General features: G+C 48.5%; 1 pseudogene; it reads right to left on the bottom strand.

The window, feature by feature from the left end:
* Positions 1-937: 937 nt before the first annotated feature.
* Positions 938-1,056, bottom strand: LOC142667715 (5S ribosomal RNA; annotated as a pseudogene).
* Positions 1,057-19,728: the final 18,672 nt, after the last annotated feature.

The raw sequence follows: 19,728 nt of genomic DNA, 5'->3' as shown, positions 1-19,728 counted from the left end.
AACGACATAATAAAAATTCAACCGCACTACGGATTCCCAGACAGTCTCCCACACTGATACTAGCGAGGCCTTAAGCTGTGTAATTTCTGCGATCTGACCAGAGCAGGCACATTCAGCTTAGAATGGCCATCAATATCAAATGCTTTAATCCATAGTTCTTTTTAATCGATTGTGAAACATAATCTAAACGACATAATAAAAAGTCAACCGCACCACTGATTCCCAGACAGTCTCCCACACTGGTACTAGCGAGGACTTAAGCTGTGTAACTTGACGAGAGCAGGCACATTCAGCTGAGAATGGCCATTGACATTAAATGTTTTAATCCATAGTCCTTTTTAATTGATTGTGAAACAAAATCTAAACGACATAATAAAAAGTCAACCGCACCACGGATTCCCAGACAGCCTCCCACACAAGTACTGACGATGCCTTAATCTATGTAACTTCTTCATTCTGACGAGGGCAGGCACATTCAGTTTAGAATGGCCATTGACATCAGATGATTTAATCCATAGTGCTTTTTAATCGATTGCGAAACAAAATCTAAACGACATAATAAAAAGTCAACCGCACCACGTATTCCCAGACAGTCTCCCACACTGGTACTAGCGAGGGCTTAAGCTATGTAACTTCTGGGAACTGACGAGTGCAGGCACATTCAGCTTAGAATGTCCATAGACTTTAAAATGCTTTAATCCATAGTCCTTTTTAATCGAATGTGAAACATAATCTAAACGACATAATAAAAAGGCAACTGCACCATGGATTACCAGACAGTCTCCCACACTGGTAATAGCGAGGCCATAAGCTGTGTAATTTCTGCTATCTGACGAGAGCAGGCACATTCAGATTAGAATGGCAATTGACATTAAATGCTTTAATCCATAGTTCTTTTTAATCGATTGTGAAACAAAATCGAAACGACATAATAAAAAGTCAACCGCACCACGGATTCCCAGACAGTCTCCCACACTGGTACTAGCGAGGCCTTAAGCTGTGTATTTTCTGCGATCTGACGAGTGCAGGAACATTCAGCTTAGAATGGCCATTGACAGTAAATGCTTTAATCCATAGTCCTTTTTAATCGATTGTGAAACAAAATCTAAACGACATAATAAAAAGTCAACCGCACCATGTATTCCCAGACAGTCTCCCACACTGGTAATAGCGAGGCCTTAAGCTGTGTAACTTCTGCGAACTGACGAGAGCAGGCACATTCAGCTTAGAATGTCCATCGACATTAAATGCTTTTATCCATAGTCCTTTTTAATCGAATGTGAAACAAAATCTAAACGACATAATAAAAAGTCAAACGCACCACAGATTCCCAGACAGTCTCCCACACTGGTACTAGCGAGGCCTTAAGCTGTGTAATTTCTGTGATCTGACAAGAGCAGGCACATTCAGCTTAGAATGGCCATTGACATTAAATGCTTTAATCCATAATACTTTTTAATCGATTGTGAAACAAAATCTAAACAACATAATAAAAGAGGGAACTGTAGCACGGATTCCCAGACAGTCGCCCACACTGGTACTAGCGATGCTTTAAACTGTGTAATTTCTGCAACCTGACGAGAGCAGGCACATTCAGCTTGGAATGGCCATTGACATTAAATGTTTTAATTCATAGTCCTTTTTAATCGATTGTGAAACAAAATCGAAACGACAAAATAAAAAGGCAACCGCACCACGGATTCCTAGACAGTCTCCCACACTGGTACTAGCAAGGCCTTAAGCTGTGTAACTTCTGCAATCTGATGAGAGCAGGCACATTCAGCTTAGAATGGCCTTTGACATTAAATGCTTTAATCCATTTAAGACAGTCTCCCACACTGGTACTAGCAAGGCCTTAAAGAGGCTCTGTCACCAGATTTTGCAACCCCTATCTGCTATTGCAGCAGATAGGCGCTGCAATGTAGATTACAGTAACGTTTTTATTTTAAAAAAACGAGCATTTTTGGCCAAGTTATGACCATTTTTGTAGTTATGCAAATGAGGCTTGCAAAAGTCCAAGTGGGTGTGTTTAAAAGTAAAAGTCCAAGTGGGTGTGTATTATGTGCGTACATCGGGGCGTTTTTAATACTTTTACTAGCTGGGCGTTCTGATGAGAAGTATCATCCACTTCTCTTCAGAACGCCCAGCTTCTGCCAGATCACGCTGTGACGTCACTCACAGGTCCTGCATCGTGTCAGACGAGCGAGGACACATCGGCACCAGAGGCTACAGTTGATTCTGCAGCAGCATCAGCGTTTGCAGGTAAGTAGCTACATCGACTTACCTGCTAACGCCGATGCTGCTGCAGAATCAACTGAAGCCTCTGGTGCCGATGTGTCCTCGCTCGTCTGACACAATGCAGGACCTGTGAGTGACGTCACAGCGTGATCTGGCAGAAGCTGGGCGTTCTGAAGAGAAGTGGATGATACTTCTCATCAGAACGCCCAGCTAGTAAAAGTATTAAAAACCCCCCGATGTACGCACATAATACACGCCCACTTGGACTTTTACTTTTAAACACACCCACTTGGACTTTTGCAAGCCTCATTTGCATAAATACAAAAATGGTCATAACTTGGCCAAAAATGCTCGTTTTTTTTAAAATAAAAACGTTACTGTAATCTACATTGCAGCGCCTATCTGCTGCAATAGCAGATAGGGGTTGCAAAATCTGGTGACAGAGCCTCTTTAAACTGTGTAATTACTGCAATCTAAGGAGAGCAAGCACATTCAGCTTAGAATGGCCATTGACATTAAATGCCTTAATTCAAAGTCCTTTTTAATCGATTGTGAAACAAAATCTAAACAGCATAACAACAGGACCACGTATTCCCAGACAGTCTCCCACAATGGTACTAGCGAGGCCTTAAAGAGGCTCTGTCACCAGATTTTGCAACCCCTATCTGCTATTGCAGCAGATAGGCGCTGCAATGTAGATTACAGTAAAGTTTTTATTTTTAAAAAACGAGCATTTTTGGCCAAGTTATGACCATTTTTGTATTTATGCAAATGAGGCTTGCAAAAGTACAACTGGGCGTGTTGAAAAGTAAAAGTACAACTGGGCGTGTATTATGTGCGTACATCGGGGCGTGTTTACTACTTTTAGTAGCTGGGCTTTCTGACGAGAAGTATCATCCACTTCTCTTCACAACGCCCAGCTTCTGGCAGTGCAGACACAGCCGTGTTCTCGAGAGATCACGCTGTGTCGTCACTCACAGGTCCTGCATCGTGTCAGACGAGCCGGCACCAGAGGCTACAGATGATTCTGCAGCAGCATCGGCGTTTGCAGGTAAATCGATGTAGCTACTTACCTGCAAACGCTGATGCTGCTGCAGAATCAACTGTAGCCTCTGGTGCTGACACGATGCAGGACCTGTGAGTGACGTCACAGATCTGCACTGCCAGAAGCTGGGCGTTCTGAAGAGAAGTGGATGATACTTCTCATCAGAACGCCCAGCTAGTAAAAGTAGTAAACACGCCCCGATGTACGCACATAATACACGCCCAGTTGTACTTTTGCAAGCCTCATTTGCATAAATACAAAAATGGCCATAACTTGGCCAAAAATGCTTGTTTTTTAAAAATAAAAACGTTACTGTAATCTACATTGCAGCGCCTATCTGCTGCAATAGCAGATAGGGGTTGCAAAATCTGGTGACAGAGCCTCTTTAAACTGTGTAACTGCTGTGATCTGACGAGAGGAGGCACATTCAGCTTAGAATGGCCATTGATGTTAGATGCATTAATCCATAGTCCTTTTTAATCGATTGTGAAACAAAATCTAAACGACATAATAAAAAGGCAACCTCACCACGGAATCTCAGACAGTCTCCCACACTGGTGCTAGCGAGGCCTTAAGCTGTGTAACTTCTGCAATCTGATGAGAGCAGGCACGTTCAGCTTAGAATAGCCATTGACGTCAAATGCTTTAATCCATAGTCCTTTTTAATCGATTGTGAAACAAAATCGAAACGACATAATAAAAAGGCAAACGCACCACGGAATCCCAGACAGTCTCCCACACTGATATTAGCGAGGTCTTAAAGTGTGTATATTCTGTGATCTGACGAGAGCAGGCACATTCAGCTAAGAATGGCCATTGACATAAAATGCGTTAATCCATAGTCCTTTTTAATCGATTGTGAAACAAAATCTAAACGACATAATGAAAAGGCAACCGCACTACGGATTCCCAGACAGTCTCCCACACTGGTACTAGCGAGGCCTTAAGCTGTATAACGTCTACGAGCTGACGAGGGCAAGCACTTTCAGCTTAGAATTGCCATTGACTTTAAATGCTTTAATCCATTGTAATTTTTAATCGATTGTGAAACAAAATCTAAACGACATAATAAAAAGTCAACCGCACCACGGATTCCCAGACAGTCTCCCACACTGGTACTAGCGAGGCCTTAAGCTGTATAACGTCTACGATCTGACGAGGGCAAGCACTTTCAGCTTAGAATTGCCATTGACTTTAAATGCTTTAATCCATTGTCATTTTTAATCGATTGTGAAACAAAATCTAAACGACATAATAAAAAGTCAACCGCACCACGGATTCCCAGACAGTCTCCCACACTGGTACTAGCGAGGTATTATGCTGTGTAACTTCTGCGATCTGACGAGATCAGGTACATTCAGCTTAGAATGGCCATTGACTTTAAATGCTTTAATCCATTGTCATTTTTAATCGATTGTGAAACAAAATCTAAACGACATAATAAAAAGTCAACCGCACCACGGATTCCCAGACAGTCTCCCACACTGGTACTAGCGAGGTCTTAGGCTGGGTTCACACGAGCACATTAACGGCCGTAATGGACGGACGTATTTCGGCCGGAAGTCCCGGACCGAACTCAGTGCAGGGAGCCGGGCTCCTAGCATCATATTTATGTACGATGCTATGAGTCCCTGCCTCTCTGCAGGACAACTGTCCCGTACTCTAATCATGTTTTCAGTACGGTACTGTAGTTCCACGGAGAGGCAGGGACTCCTAGAATCGTACATAACTATGATGCTAGGAGCCCGGCTCCCTGCACTGAGTCCGGTCCAGGACTTCCGGCCGAAATACGTCCGTCCATTTCGGACGTTAATGTGCTCATGTGAACCCAGCCTTAAAGTGTTATTCATCTGCGATTTGACGAGAAAAGGCACATTTCAGCTTAGAATGGCCATTAACTTTTAAAGCTTTAGTCTATTTTTAATCGATTGTGAAACAAATTCTAAGCAGTATAACAATAGGTCAACAGCACCACGGATTCCCAGACAGTCTCCCACACTTGTACTAGCGAGGCAGCATTAAGCTGTGTAACTTCTGCGATCTGACGAGAGCAGGCACATTCATCTTAGAATGGCCATTGACATTAAATGCTTCAAACCATAGTCCTTTTTAATCGATTGTGAAACAAAATCTAAACGACATAATAAAAAGTTAACCGGGCCTGAGCACTGAGACCCCGACCGATCACTAAAATGAAGTGGCAGAAGCGCTTAGTTTCTGCTCAGTTCTACTTTTCTCAGAACACTGAGCGAACAGTTTATTGGCTCAATAGAAAGTCCTTGAGTCTGTACCTGATCGCTTAGCTTTCCTAAGGAAAGCAGAGCAGAGCTGAGCAAAAACGAAGAGGCACAGCATTGACACGAGTGCCTCTGCCGCTTTGTTTTCGCGATTAGTGGGGGACTCAGTGCTCAGACCCTATCCGATCAAAACTCCTGACATGTCACTATGACATATAAACAGTTTTTTTTTAAAGAATAGGTACACAATCCAAAAAATAATAATCCACATATCTTCACATGTAGCTTTAAGTGTTTTTTATAGCCTCTCCATTTTATTTACTAATTTTTTTGGACAATACTGGAGGTCATGCAGTTCTGCAATCATTGCTCTGATTTCGGATAGCTTCCTCAGGGCATACGCGGATCCCTTGTATTGCACATAATTCCCTTCCCTGTTCACCACCCCTAAAAGGGCAACTTCCCTCTGTCACGGCGAGGGGTGTGGACCCACTGGGCCATACCGCGTAGCGGGATAGCAGCTGGCTAAACAGGTACAATGTCTATAGTTCAGAAAGGGTGCCTGAGGCAATGTAGACAGTAGCGGTGGATTCAGGCTAAGATGAGGCTCCAACAGCAGACGAACACACGGCGGGGTGCGACACAATAGATGCAGTGGAGGGCACAACACGACTTCCACTCTTGAATGCACAGGGGCATGGTAGCACGGGATACAGGGTACAGGCAGCAGGAACGGGTAACACTGGGAACTGGAAAACACTAGGAGACCATTTGCAATGACAAACTAAAGGTAACACAACAACGCTCAGGCAAGCCCTGCGAGAGACAGTGTCCAGACCAGGAAGTGAGTGCCGGCGTCTCTCAGGAGAGAGATGCCGCTGGGAACTCACACGTCCATGGCCGCGGCTGTCAGAGGGTTAGTCAGGATGACGGTCCGCGGCCATAGATGTTACAGTATCCCCGCTCTTGCGCCCCCTCTTCTTGGGACCAGAGTGGGAGAGAAACTTCTTCACGAGGGCAGGAGCATCGATGTTCTCCTCTGGCTAAGACCTCTCATCTGGACCAAATCCCCTCCAATCCACCAAATAACACATCCTTCCTCCTACTTTCTTGGTGGCCAGGATCTCCCTCACCTCAACAGTCTCTGATGATCCACCAGGAGCCACTGTGGAACTAGGAGTCCTGGAGTAGCGGTTCAGGACCACAGGCTTCAGCAGGGAGACATGGAAGGAGTTTGGGATCTTGAGGGTAGGAGGCAGCCGAAGCTTGTAAGAGACAGGATTTATTTGCTGCAGAATCTCGAAGGGTCCGAGGAACCTGGGGGCAAACTTGCAAGATGGCACCCTCAGCCGGATATTCCTGGAAGACAGCCAGACCTTGTTACCTGGAAGAAACTGGGGAGGTTTTCGCCTTCTAGTGTCTGCCTTTTTCTTCATGCGGTCAACCGCCAGCAGAATAGAAGATCGGGTCTGCTGCAGAAACTGTCCCTGAAGGTAGAGTCAGCTGCAGGCACCTGGGACATAGTGGAGACAGGAAGAGGTATTCGTGGATGTTGGCCGTAGACAATGAAGAACGGACTGGAGGTGGTGGACTCACTAGTAAGATTGTTATAAGAGAATTCAGCCCAAGGAAGCAGTTGCACCCTATCATCATGCTGCGTGGAGATAAAGTGCCGCAGATAGTTCTCCATAATCTGATTAACCCTCTCGACTTGACCATTGGACTGGGGATGATAGGCCAAGGAGAAGTCCAACTTTACACCGAGGAGACCGCAGAGTGCTCTCCAGAACTTTGAGGTGAACTGGACCCCTCGATCCAAGACAATATGGAGAGGCAAGCCGTGCAGACGGAAGATGTGTTGGACGAAGAGATCGGCCAGTTGGGAAGCAGAAGGTAGACCAGTTAGTGGAACAAAATAAGCCATCTTGGAAAATCGATCCACCACCACCCAGACCACACTGCATTCAGTAGAGAGAGGCATATCTATGACAAAGTCCATTGCAATTTGTCGCCAGGGGGCCTCAGGCACAGGCAGTGGTCGGAGCAGACCAGCTGGTCTGGAGTGGGCAACTTTATTTGCTCCGCACGCCCTACAGGAGGAAACAAAGTCTGTGACGTCTTTGGGCAGCGTGGGCCACCAGAACTGACGGGCAATTAGGTCTCGAGTCTTACGGGCACCCGCGTGACCTGCCAGCTTGGAAATGTGTCCCCAGCGAAGGATTCTTCCTCTGTCAGCCAGACTTACAAAGGTCCTTCCCAGAGGAATATCTCTAACTTGCAGAGGGTTGACAGAGATGATGCCGGAAGGGTCAATGATATTCTGTGGGGACTCCACAGTGTCTTCTGTCTCAAACGACCTAGCCAAGGCATCGGCCCTCACATTCTTGTCGGCAGGTCAGTAGTGGAGCTCAAACTGGAACCGAGCGAAGAACAGCGACCACTTGGCTTGATGAGGATTCAGCTGTTGAGCTGTCTGAAGGTAGGTGAGGTTCTTGTGGTCCGTGAAGACCAGGATTGGATGAGCTGTGCCCTCTAGTAGGTGTCTTCACTCCTACAGGGCCAGCTTGATGGACAGTAACTCCCAATCCCCAATCGAGTAGTTGCGTTCTGCGGGAGAAAAAAGCTTAGAGTAGTAGCCACATACCACAGTCTTCCCATTGGAACCTCTCTGGAACAGAAGTGCGCCAGCACCAACAGATGAGGCATCCACCTCCAACGAAAACTGTAGGGACACATCAGGATGATAAAGAATTGAGGCTGACGTGAAGGCCTTCTTTAAGCTAATTGAACGCGGCCTCTGCTTCTGGAGTCAAAACCTTGGCATTCATGCCCTTTTTGGTGAGGGTAGAGATGGGAGCGGTCAGTGAGGAGAAGTTGGGAATGAACAGTCGGTAGAAGTTGGCGAATCCGAGGAAACGCTGTATGGCCCTTAAGCCTTGAGGGCGTGGCCATTCCAGGACAGCCTTTACCTTCTCATGATCCATTTTGAGGCCCTGATCGGAGATAATATAGCCCAGGAAGGGTATAGACTTTTCGAACACGCACTTCTCCAGCTTGGCATAAAGGTGATTTTCCCTTAATCGAAGCAAAACTTGGCGGACAAGTCTCTGATGAGTTACTGGAGCTGGGGAAATAATCAAAATGTCATCGAGATACACCACAACACAGACATAGGGGAGATCACAGAAAATGTTATTGACGAATTCTTGAAAAACCGCGGGGGCGATACACAGCCCGAAGGGCATAACCAGGTATTCATAGTGCCCATCACGTGTATTAAATGGAGTCTCCCACCCGTCACCCTGACAAATCCGGATTAGGCGGGATTCACACGACAGGGTCCCGCCCGAGCCCGAGTGTCGGCCGGTAAAATCGCCCATTTTGCCCGGCCGGTTTGCATAAAGTTTTGCATCCGTTCCGGGCCGGGCAGATCTGGACAGTGACATCAGCGGCAACTCCTGAAGGGGAATCCCCATGTGTTTGGGGATTCCGCTTCAGGAGTTTCCCCTGATGTCACTGCCCAGATATGGACAGAGACATCAAGCGCTCTGTCCAGGAGCGGAATCCCCGAAAACACGGAGATTCCGCTCCTTCAAGGAGCTAAAGTGGGGCTAGCATATAGCAAAGCAGGGAGATACCTCCCTGCTCTGCTATAGTGGCGTCGCTACAGTAGTAGCAGCCGCAGCAGCAGCAGCTGCTAGCGGCGCCATGGAAGGTGTCACCGGGCCAGGGCGCTTTTAAAACAAGCAAGGGAAGGGCGCTCCCTCCACCTGCTGTACACCCCGGCCCTGCCACACAGTGTACAGCGTACAGCCATTCGTCCGAATGGCATCAACACCTCCTCCTCACATGCAGTCTGCGCTGTGAGGAGGAGATAGAGTGCAAGCGACGGAAAACCCGGCCATCACTCGGAACACATTCCGGTGAAGGCCGTGTATTACCCGGCCCCATAGACTTCTATGGGAGCCGGGCGGCCGGGCACCCGGCCGAAAATAAAGCATGTCCTATTTTTTGACGGCCGGTTTTCCCGGCCGTCAAAAAAACGGTCGTGTGAATAGCCCCATTAGGGGTCTATTATTCATAATGCAGCCGGGTGCCGGCCGATTTATGAACGGCCGGCACCCGGCCGGGAAACCCTGTCGTGTGAATGAGGCCTTAGATTGTAGGCCCCCCGCAGGTCTAGTTTTGAAAAAAATATTGCCCCTTGTATGCAATCAAACAGTTCACAGATTAAAGGCAATGGGTATCTGTTCATTACCGTGATCTGGTTGAGACCCCGGTAGTCAATGGAGGGTCAGAGGGATCCGTCTTTCTTTTTCACAAGGATGAGGATTTACATATGAAGCCCCTCTCTAGATTCTCCTTAATGGAGGCAGACATTGACTGGATTTCAGGTAAGGAGAGAGGGTATACTCTACCGCGAGAAGGGGACCAATCAGGAACCAATTCAATAGGACAATCATACGCTCGATGTGGTGGCAACGTCTCTGCCTCCTTCTTGTCGAAGACATCCGAGAACCGAGAGTAGCAAGAGGGCAGCCCTGCCAATGACTGATGATGAGGAGGCTGAGGTGGATGGATATGGGGTGTGTAGACGGAGCCAAGGCAAACCCAGCAACAGCAGGATGATGGCCTTGGGTAGAACAAACAGGGAGATGAGCTCAGAATGAAGGGCTCCCACTTGAAGCCTCTGCGGTTTGGTTACAAACAATATTGGGTCAGGCAGCGGCAGTCCATCTACTGAGGCAGCGATCAACAGCTTCTCCAGAAGGGTAGTTGGCAAGTGAAGAAGATCCACAAGGTCTTTGCATATAAAATTGGCTGCAGAGCCAGAGTCCAGATACGCAGAGACCCGATGCATTTTTTCGCCGGACATTATAGTCACGGGAATGGACAATTTAGATGAACGTCCTTCTTTATCCAAGGTTGTCTCTCCTATCAACCCTAGGCTTTGGGGCTTTTAGGGACACAGACGCACAAGATGGCCTCCGAGGCCGCAATATAGACAGAGTCCCGAGGTGCGTCTGCGTTGTCTCTCCTGTGTAGAGAGCTTAAACTGGTACTGTAAAGGATCTGCCAGGCACAGCTTCGGGGTTAACGCCCATAGATAATCAGTCTGCACCTGCTTCTATGTCTGTGAGACTGACTCCATCTTCCACCACTCAGGGTGGCAGGCTTAGGAGTGGGAGAACCTATCACAGCCTGGACAGACGGAGCTAGCTCCCGCCCTCTGTCTATTTATACCTGCCTTTCCTGTTCCTCCTTTGCTTGTGATTCTTTTCGTTTGGTTTCCTGGCCCTGCTGCAGCGTCTTGTACTATTGTCCTTGCTTCATGTTGACCCCGGCTTGCTGACTACTCTCCTGCTCTGCGTTTGGTACCTCGTACACTCCTGGTTTGACTCGGCTTGTTTACTTCTCTTGTTGCTCACGGTGTTGCCGTGGGCAACTGCCCCTTTCTCCCCCTAGCTCTGTGTACCCTTGTCTGCTTGTCTGTCGTGCACTTATTGAGCGTAGGGACTGTCGCCCAGTTGTACCCCGTCGCCTAGGGCGGGTCGTTGCAAGTAGGCAGGGACTGAGTGGCGGGTAGATTAGGGCTCACATGGCTGTCTCCCCACCCCCCGTCATTACATAATCACAAGCCCGAACGCCCTGAAAGACCTGCTAGTTAGCTATCCCTCTTCTGACTCCCTAGACCAGGTTATGGCTTTAGCGGTACGACTTGACCGACGTCTCAGGGAACGACAACGTGAACGTTTATGTGTTTTCCCCTCTGACTCCCCCATGATGCCTCCCGAGGTTCCGTTGCTTCGTTCCTCCCCGGAAGACTCGGAGGTACCTATGCAACTCGGGGCCTCCGTGTCCCCCCAACAACGTAGAGATTTCCGCAGGAAGAATGGTCTCTGCTTCTATTGTGGGGATGACAAGCATCAAGTGAACAACTATCCTAAGCGTAAGAATGCAGCCGGAGAACTTCTGCGCCTAAGTGATCATCGGGGAGGTCACTTGGGCGCACAGGTATTTCCCGTAAATATGAAACGTAATAAAATCTTGCTTCCCTTTCAGGTCTCTTTTGGTGGTAGGTCTGCTGCCGGCAGTGCCTTCGTGGATTCAGGGTCTTCTGCTAATATTATGTCTGTGGAATTTGCTATGTCTATAGCTATGCCATTGATTGATTTGCCTAAACCTGTCCCGGTAGTGGGTATCGACTCCACTCCTCTTGCTAATGGTTATTTTACACAGCATACCCCTGTTCATGAAATCCTTGTTGGCTCCATGCATTTGGAGCAGTGCTCTGTACTGGTGAGGCAGGGATTATCGTCCGATTTGGTTTTAGGCCTTCCCTGGTTGCAGTTGCATAATCCCACGTTTGACTGGAATACTGGGGATCTTACCAAATGGGGTAATGAATGCATGACGTCATGTTTTTCTGTTAATTCTATTTCTCCCCCTGAGGAGGTGAACACTCTACCTGAGTTTGTTCAGGACTTCGCTGATGTTTTCTCTAAAGAGGCCTCCGAAGTGTTACCTCCTCATAGAGAATACGATTGCGCAATTGATTTGGTACCAGGAGCTAAGCTCCCTAAGGGTAGGGCTGGGTCTAAAAATATTAAGGCTGATGCACTGTCGCGTAGCTTCATGGCCAGCCCTCCTTTGGAGGAAGATCCTGCATGTGTTTTGCCTCGAGGTATAATCATTTCCTCTATTGATTCTGATTTAGTCTCTGAAATTGCGGCTGATCAAGGTTCAGCTCCCGGGAACCTTCCTGAGAACAAGCTGTTTGTTCCCCTGCAATTCCGGCTAAGGGTACTTAGGGAAAATCATGACTCTGCACTATCTGGCCATCCAGGCATCCTGGGTACCAAGCACCTCATTGCCAGAAACTATTGGTGGCCTGGGTTGCCCAAAGACGTTAAGGCCTACGTCGCCGCTTGTGAAGTTTGTGCTAGGTCCAAGACTTCCAGGTCCCGACCAGCGGGCTTACTATGTTCTTTACCCATTCCCCAGAGACCTTGGACCCATATCTCCATGGATTTTATCACCGATTTGCCTCCATCTCAAGGCAAGTCGGTGGTGTGGGTTGTAGTAGACCGCTTCGGTAAGATGTGCCACTTTGTGCCCCTCAAGAAACTACCCAATGCTAAGACGTTAGCTACCTTGTTTGTCAAACACATCCTGCGTCTCCATGGGGTCCCTGTCAATATTGTTTCTGATAGAGGGGTACAATTTGTTTCATTGTTTTGGAGAGCCTTCTGTAAAAAGTTGGAGATTGATCTGTCCTTCTCCTCTGCCTTCCATCCTGAAACTAATGGCCAAACTGAGAGGACTAATCAGTCTCTAGAACAATATTTAAGGTGTTTTATCTCTGACTGTCAATATGATTGGGTCTCATTCATTCCCCTCGCCGAATTTTCCCTTAATAACTGGGTCAGTAACTCGTCAGGGGTCTCCCCTTTTTTCTGAAATTTTGGGTTTAATCCACGGTTCTCTTTCGTTTCACCTGGTAGTTCCAACAATCCCGAGGTAGAGGTCGTTCATCGAGACCTGTGCACAGTCTAGGCTCAGGTTCAGAAGAACCTAGAGGCGTCCCAGAGCATACAAAAGACTCAGGCAGATAGAAAACGTTCTGCTAACCCCTTGTTTATGGTCGGGGATCTGGTGTGGCTATCGTCTAAAAATTTGCGCCTTAAGGTCCCGTCCAAGAAGTTTGCTCCCCGGTTTATAGGGCCGTACAAGGTCATTGAAGTCCTGAATCCTGTCTCCTTCCGACTGGAGTTGCCCCCATCTTTTCGAGTACACGACGAGTTCCATGCCTCCCTCCTTAAACGCTGCTCCCCGTCCTTGGCTCCCTCGAGGAAACCTCCGGTCCCTGTTCTCACCCCTGAGGGGGCAGAATTCGAGGTGGCCAAGATTGTGGACAGCAGGATGGTCCAAGGCTCCCTCCAGTACCTGGTCCATTGGAGAGGATACGGGCCTGAGGAGAGAACTTGGGTACCCGCTCGGGATGTTCACGCTGGGATATTGGTCAGGAGGTTTCACCTTCGTTTCCCCAGTAAACCAGGTCCACTTAGAAAGGGTCCGGTGGCCCCTCATAAAAGGGGGGGTACTGTAAAGGATCTGCCAGGCACAGCTTCGGGGTTAACGCCCATAGATAATCAGTCTGCACCTGCTTCTATGTCTGTGAGACTGACTCCATCTTCCACCACTCAGGGTGGCAGGCTTAGGAGTGGGAGAACCTATCACAGCCTGGCCAGACGGAGCTAGCTCCCGCACCCTGTGTCTATTTATACCTGCCTTTCCTGTTCCTCCTTTGCTTGTGATTCTTTTCGTTTGGTTTCCTGGCCCTGCTGCAGCGTCTTGTACTATTGTCCTTGCTTCATATTGACCCCGGCTTGCTGACTACTCTCCTGCTCTGCGTTTGGTACCTCATACACTCCTGGTTTGACTCGGCTTGTTTACTTCACTTGTTGCTCACGGTGTTGCCGTGGGCAACTGTCCCTTTCTCCCCCTAGCTCTGTGTACCCTTGTCTGTTTGTCTGTCGTGCACTTATTGAGCGTAGGGACTGTCGCCCAGTTGTACCCCGTCGCCTAGGGCGGGTCGTTGCAAGTAGGCAGGGACTGAGTGGCGGGTAGATTAGGGCTCACTTGTCTGTCTCCCCACCCCCCGTCATTACAGGTACATCCACACAGACTCCTTAGGAGATTCGGCATCTGAGGACAGCAGGGGTTGCTGCAAAATAGGGACCGAACTAGGGAGACCTCCTTCCCGACGAGCTTCTTGGAGCCGTTCTCGGACCCTTATATCAATCCGGGTAGCCAGAAGGATGAGGTCATCCAGGGTAGACGGCAGATCTCGAGCGGCCAGCTCGTCCTTAATCGTAGAAGACAGTTCCTGCCAGAATGTCACAAAGGGTCTGTGGACTCACTGGTCCGTACCGCCTTGGCGGTAAGGCAGCTGGCCAACAGGGCGCAGGTGAATGTCTATAGTTCGTATAGGTACCTGTGGCAGCTCAGACAGCAGCAGGGTTAGGACTAGGCAACAGGTAGACGTCAGGCGAGGAGAAGCAGGTAAGACGTGGAATACAGCACGACACGACTTTGGCACAGCACAGTGCTCGACCAGGAGAAGTTTGGAATAAACTGCCTGTAAAAATTAGTGAATCCCAAAAAGCGCTGTATGGCCCTCAAGCCTTGAGGACGTTGCCATTCCAGAACAGACTTTACCTTCTCAGGATCCATCTCGAGACCTCGATTCGAGATGATGTAGCCCAGGAAGGGTAGAGCATCTTTGTCAAACACGCACTTTTCCAACTTGGTGTACAGACGATTCTCCCTTAACCGTAGCAGAACTTGACAAACATGTCTCTGGTGCGTCATAGGATCTGGAGAAAAAGATCAAGAGGTCATCAAGGTAGACTACTACACTAACATAGAGGAGGTCACGGAAAATGTAATTCACAAACTCCTGGAAGACCGCGGGAGCATTACACAGGCCGAAGGGCATTACTATATACTCATAGTGTCCATCACGGGTGTTAAATGCAGTCTTCCATTCATCACCCTAGCAAATCCGGACTAGGTTGTAAGCCCCACACAGGTCTAATTAAGAAAAAATCTTGGCACCACGTATACGATCAAACAGTTCAGAGATCAGTGGCAATGGATATTTATTCTTCACCGTTATCTGGTTGAGACCTTGGTAGTCGATACAAGGATGAAGAGAGCCATCTTTCTTCCTGCCGGGAGGAAGACTTTCGTACGAAGCCCCTCTCCAAGTTCTGTTTCACATAGGCGGACATGGACATAGTCTCCGGCAAGGAGAGAGGATATACCCTACCACGGGGAAGGGATGCACCAGGAATCAGTTCGATAGGACAATCATACGCCCGATGTGGAGGCAATGTCTCCGCCTCCCTCTTGCTGAAGACGTTTGAAAATGCAGCATAATGACTCTTCAATCCTGCCAATGACCGAGGCAGCAAAGGCTGAGCCGAATGAATCTGCACCAGGCAACGACCTTGACACTCGAATTCCAGTCCAGGACTGGGGCATGTAGTCGGAGCCAAGGCGGGTCCAGCAACACAGGGTTAACAGCTTTGGATAGCACATAGAAAGGCAGAAGTTCGGAGTGAAGGGCTCCCAATTGGAGGCTCAGCGGCTTGGTCACAGCTATAACTGGGTCTGGCAGAGGTAGTCCATCTACTGAAGCAACTGTCAACGGGTTCTCCAGAGGGGTGGTGGGTAATTGCAGAAGGTCCATCAGGTCTCTACGGATGAAATTAGCAGCGGATCCAGAGTCCAGATATGCAGAGACCTGATGCGTTCTCTCACCGGACACTATGGTCACAGGTATGGACAATCTAGACGGAAGTCCATTCTTACATACGGTTGTCACTCCTAGCAACCCTAGGTTTTGGGATCTTTGGGGATACAGGCACACGAGATGGCCACCGAGGCCGCAATAAAGACAGAGTCTAGACGTGCGTCTGCGTTGTCTCTCCTGGGTGGATAACTTACACTGGTCCATTATTACCGACTCCTTAGGAGGATCGACATCTGAGGACAGCAGGAGTTGCTGCAATGTAGGAGCCAGACTGGGAAGGACTCCCTCCCGTCGAACCTCTTGGAGGCGTTCTCAGACAGAATGAGTAGGTCATCCAGGGTAGACGGCAGATCCCGAGCGGCAATTTCGTCCTTAATTCTAGAAGCCAGTCCATGCCAGAATGCAGCCACCAGAGCCTCATTGTTCCATAACAGCTCTCCCACCAGGGTGCGGAAGTGGATGGCGTACTCACTCACGGAAGTGTCTCCTTAGCGTAGGATAAATCAAAGGGGCCGCTGCAGATGAGACCCGTCCAGGTTCCTCAAACACCATGCAAAAAGTCTGGAGGAAGGCTGGGAAGTCACGGGTCTCTGGTCCTTGTCTCTCCCAGATAGGGTTCACACATGCAAGAGCCTTGCCAGTGAGGAGAGAGATGATAAAAGCGACCCTGGCGCCATCAGACGAAAATGTCCTAGCAAACAGGCTGAAGTGGATCTGGCACTGATTCAGAAATCCATGACAGGTACTTGCTTCTCCATCATAGCGGTCAGGAAGTGGCAAAGAAACACGCGGGTCAACCCTGCCAAGTGGTGTAGTCTGAGGATCAACATTGGCAGGAGGTGTAGTAGGAGGAACAGCAGCTTGTGCTTCCTGCCGAGGTGAAAGAATGTTGAACGCCTGGAGGAGTTGGTCCTGTCGAGACCGGAGGTCCAGCATATCCGCTCGCATCTCTTGAGGCGTCGTCAGTCTTGAATCGACCAGCGGGGTCCAGGGCCTGAGCGCACTGTCACGAAGGGTCTGTGGACCCTCTGGGCTGTACCGCTTAGGCGGTAAGGCAACTGGCCAACAGGGCGCAGGTCAATGTCTATAGTTCGTATAGGTACCTGTGGCAGCTCAGACAGCAGCAGGGCAAGCTCGGCTAGGACTAGGCACCAGGTAGACTTCAGGCGAGGTGAAGCAGGTCAGACGTGGAATACAGCACAACACGACTTTGGCACAGCACAGTGCTCGACCAGGATGGTATGGAATGCAAGGAACAGGAACAGGAACTGGAACAGGTACAGGAAACTGGAAGTGGAAAGAAAATCGGGGATCGACACTGCCAGGAGGTGTAGTCAAAGGATCAACACTGCCAGGAGGTGTAGTAGGAGGAACGGCAGCTCGCACCTCCTGCCGACGTGCGAGAATGTTCGAGGCCTGGAGGAGTTGGTCCTGTCGAGACCAGAGGTCTAGCATATCTGTTTGCTTCTCCTGTGACGTCATCTTGGTCTTGGATCGGCCAGCGGGGTCCATGGCCTGAGTGTACTGTCACGTCGCGGGGTGTGGACCCACTGGGCCGTACCGCGTAGCGGGATAGCAGCTGGCCAAACAGGTACAATGCAATGTCTATAGTTCAGAAAGGGTACCTGAGGCAATGTAGACAGTAGCGGTGGATTCAGGCTAAGATGAGGCTCCAACAGTAGACGAACACCTGGAGGGGTGCGACACAATAGACGCAGCGGAGGGCACAACACGACTTCCACTCTTGAATGCACAGGGGCACGGTAGCACGGGATACAGGGTACAGGCAGCAGGAACGGGTAACACTGAAAACTGGAAAACACTAGGAGACCATTTGCAATGACAAAGTAAAGGTAACACAACAACGCTCAGGCAAGGATCAAGAGGGCAGAGCCCATTTTATAGTCCAGCAGCATTCTGGGCTAATTGCAGATATTATGTAACTGTGCGCGCACTGGCCCTTTAAGGCCATGCACGCGCGGGTGCGTGCGCCCTGCGGGAGACAATGTTCTGACCAGGAAGTGAGTGCCGGCGTCTCTCAGGAGGGAGATGCCGCCAGGAACTCACTCGTCCATGGCCACGGCCATCAGAGGGTGAGTCAGGACGACGGTCCGCGGCCATAGGCGTTACACCCTCACAGGTAGGATGTGAATAGTTTGACATTTTTGGTCTGCCTGAGATCCCCAATGTCCTCTAAACTAGATCTCCTAGTTGACTAAGTTGTTTGCCTATATTCTTCTTCTAGTTCATTAAGCTATTTATCTCTGCTTCTATTGATAATCCCTGTCCATTCAGGAGTCTGCATAACTTTTTTCCTTAGATCTACCATCTTTCCCACTAAAAGTGTCCTTTGAACACTAAATTGAATGCACGCAGGAGAGGAGTCATTGTCCAGCTACTCGCATCTTTCTCTCCTGCCACCCCTGGAGGTGCTAGTTGGAAAGGCGGGGAACTTGGTTCAGAGCCACTTGGCAAAGGAGAGACAGATGATGTAGAAGAGGTAGAAAACATTTCTTCATGTCTTCTCAAGTGATCTGCAACTGCATAATATGAAAAGCAAAAATCAGTTTCATCATCCTCTGTATCCTCTGCCATTGACTCGAGCGGGTCGGATTTGAAAGGCATGACACAGGTATCTGACTCAATTTTGTCTTTCTAGTTATCAACGTTGATGATAAAAAGAAAGTGTAGCAAATTTGTTGTTCCAGTAAACCTCTACTTATGTTTTTTTATTTTTATTTTCAATTTTGTTTATTCAACTTTTTCAAATATGGGGTACAGGAATAAAAAGGAGGAAAAATAAAAAAACAAAAACAAAAATAAAAGAATGGGGGGAATCCCCAGAAGCAAATAGAATACACAGCTATCCATCAGGATACCTTATAGTATTAGTCAGGGGAAGGGGGGGGGGGGACGACAAACAAACAAGTCAGCCTGTCTTCAGAGCAAAAATCCCCTGCTGCATAAATGTCATACAAAAAGAGGAAGCGTGCCTCTACTCCTCTTAATCAAAGCCTAATGCAACCATGGACAAAAAGGTGGGACGGGGACCAGCCGACCGCCCATCCCCTTCCATGCCACTGTAAACTCTGCAGGAGCGTCTGAGAGAAGAGAACACGCCAACTGAGCGCATGACTCCAACCAACACCACAATCACTCCAGAACCCCTGCACCCTCACACTGGTGTGTTTCCTAAAAGTATCTGTTCCTGAAATCAAATAGTGTGCTGAAAGCAGTTCCTAATATCCGTCCTAACTCTCTGTGGAAGTAGGGAGATGAAGGTTTCCCATGTGGCAAAGAACTGCTCCACTTGAAGTTCTTTATGAAGAGACGCCTCCATCCAATCCATCTTGAATAAATATGAGAGTTTATCCATAAAAAAAGCTTAAATAATGGGGCAAGGTCATATAGCCAAGTCTGTAAAATGGCCTTCGCACCCGCCACTGCCACATAATGTAATAATCTATATGCCCCTTGGGAGCATCTGTGTGTGTCCGGGTCTATATAGCCAAAAATTGCCCCGAGTGCTGTGTCAGGAGTGTAGTTCGTTAGGTTCTGAGTTGTGTAGGATCGAATACAGGACCAGAAAGTCTAAATATTAGGGCAGGCCCAGAGACAATGATGGAGATTGGCCCCCATGGTGTGGCATTTAAAGAAAGCATGGAGAGGTGGGATATAAACCTATTCTGTGGCCTACAAATGGAGTTAGATAGGATCTGTGCTATTTTAATTCTCATCTCTGAAAATCGGGCAGAGGGCAGAAATTTATGAGCGTGGTCCAAAGCTTTCAAAATGACGGAGTAAGTGAGTGATTGATCATCAATCTGTTTAGTCAGTGGTGTTTGAGTTGCGGCATAGTCCAGTGGTATTTGTAGGAACTGGTAGTT

Source organism: Rhinoderma darwinii, chromosome 1 (assembly GCF_050947455.1).
Source record: "Rhinoderma darwinii isolate aRhiDar2 chromosome 1, aRhiDar2.hap1, whole genome shotgun sequence".
NCBI lineage: Eukaryota > Metazoa > Chordata > Amphibia > Anura > Rhinodermatidae > Rhinoderma > Rhinoderma darwinii.
The sequence above is the reverse complement of the archived record's forward strand: the minus strand, read 5'-3'. Positions and strand labels throughout refer to the sequence as shown.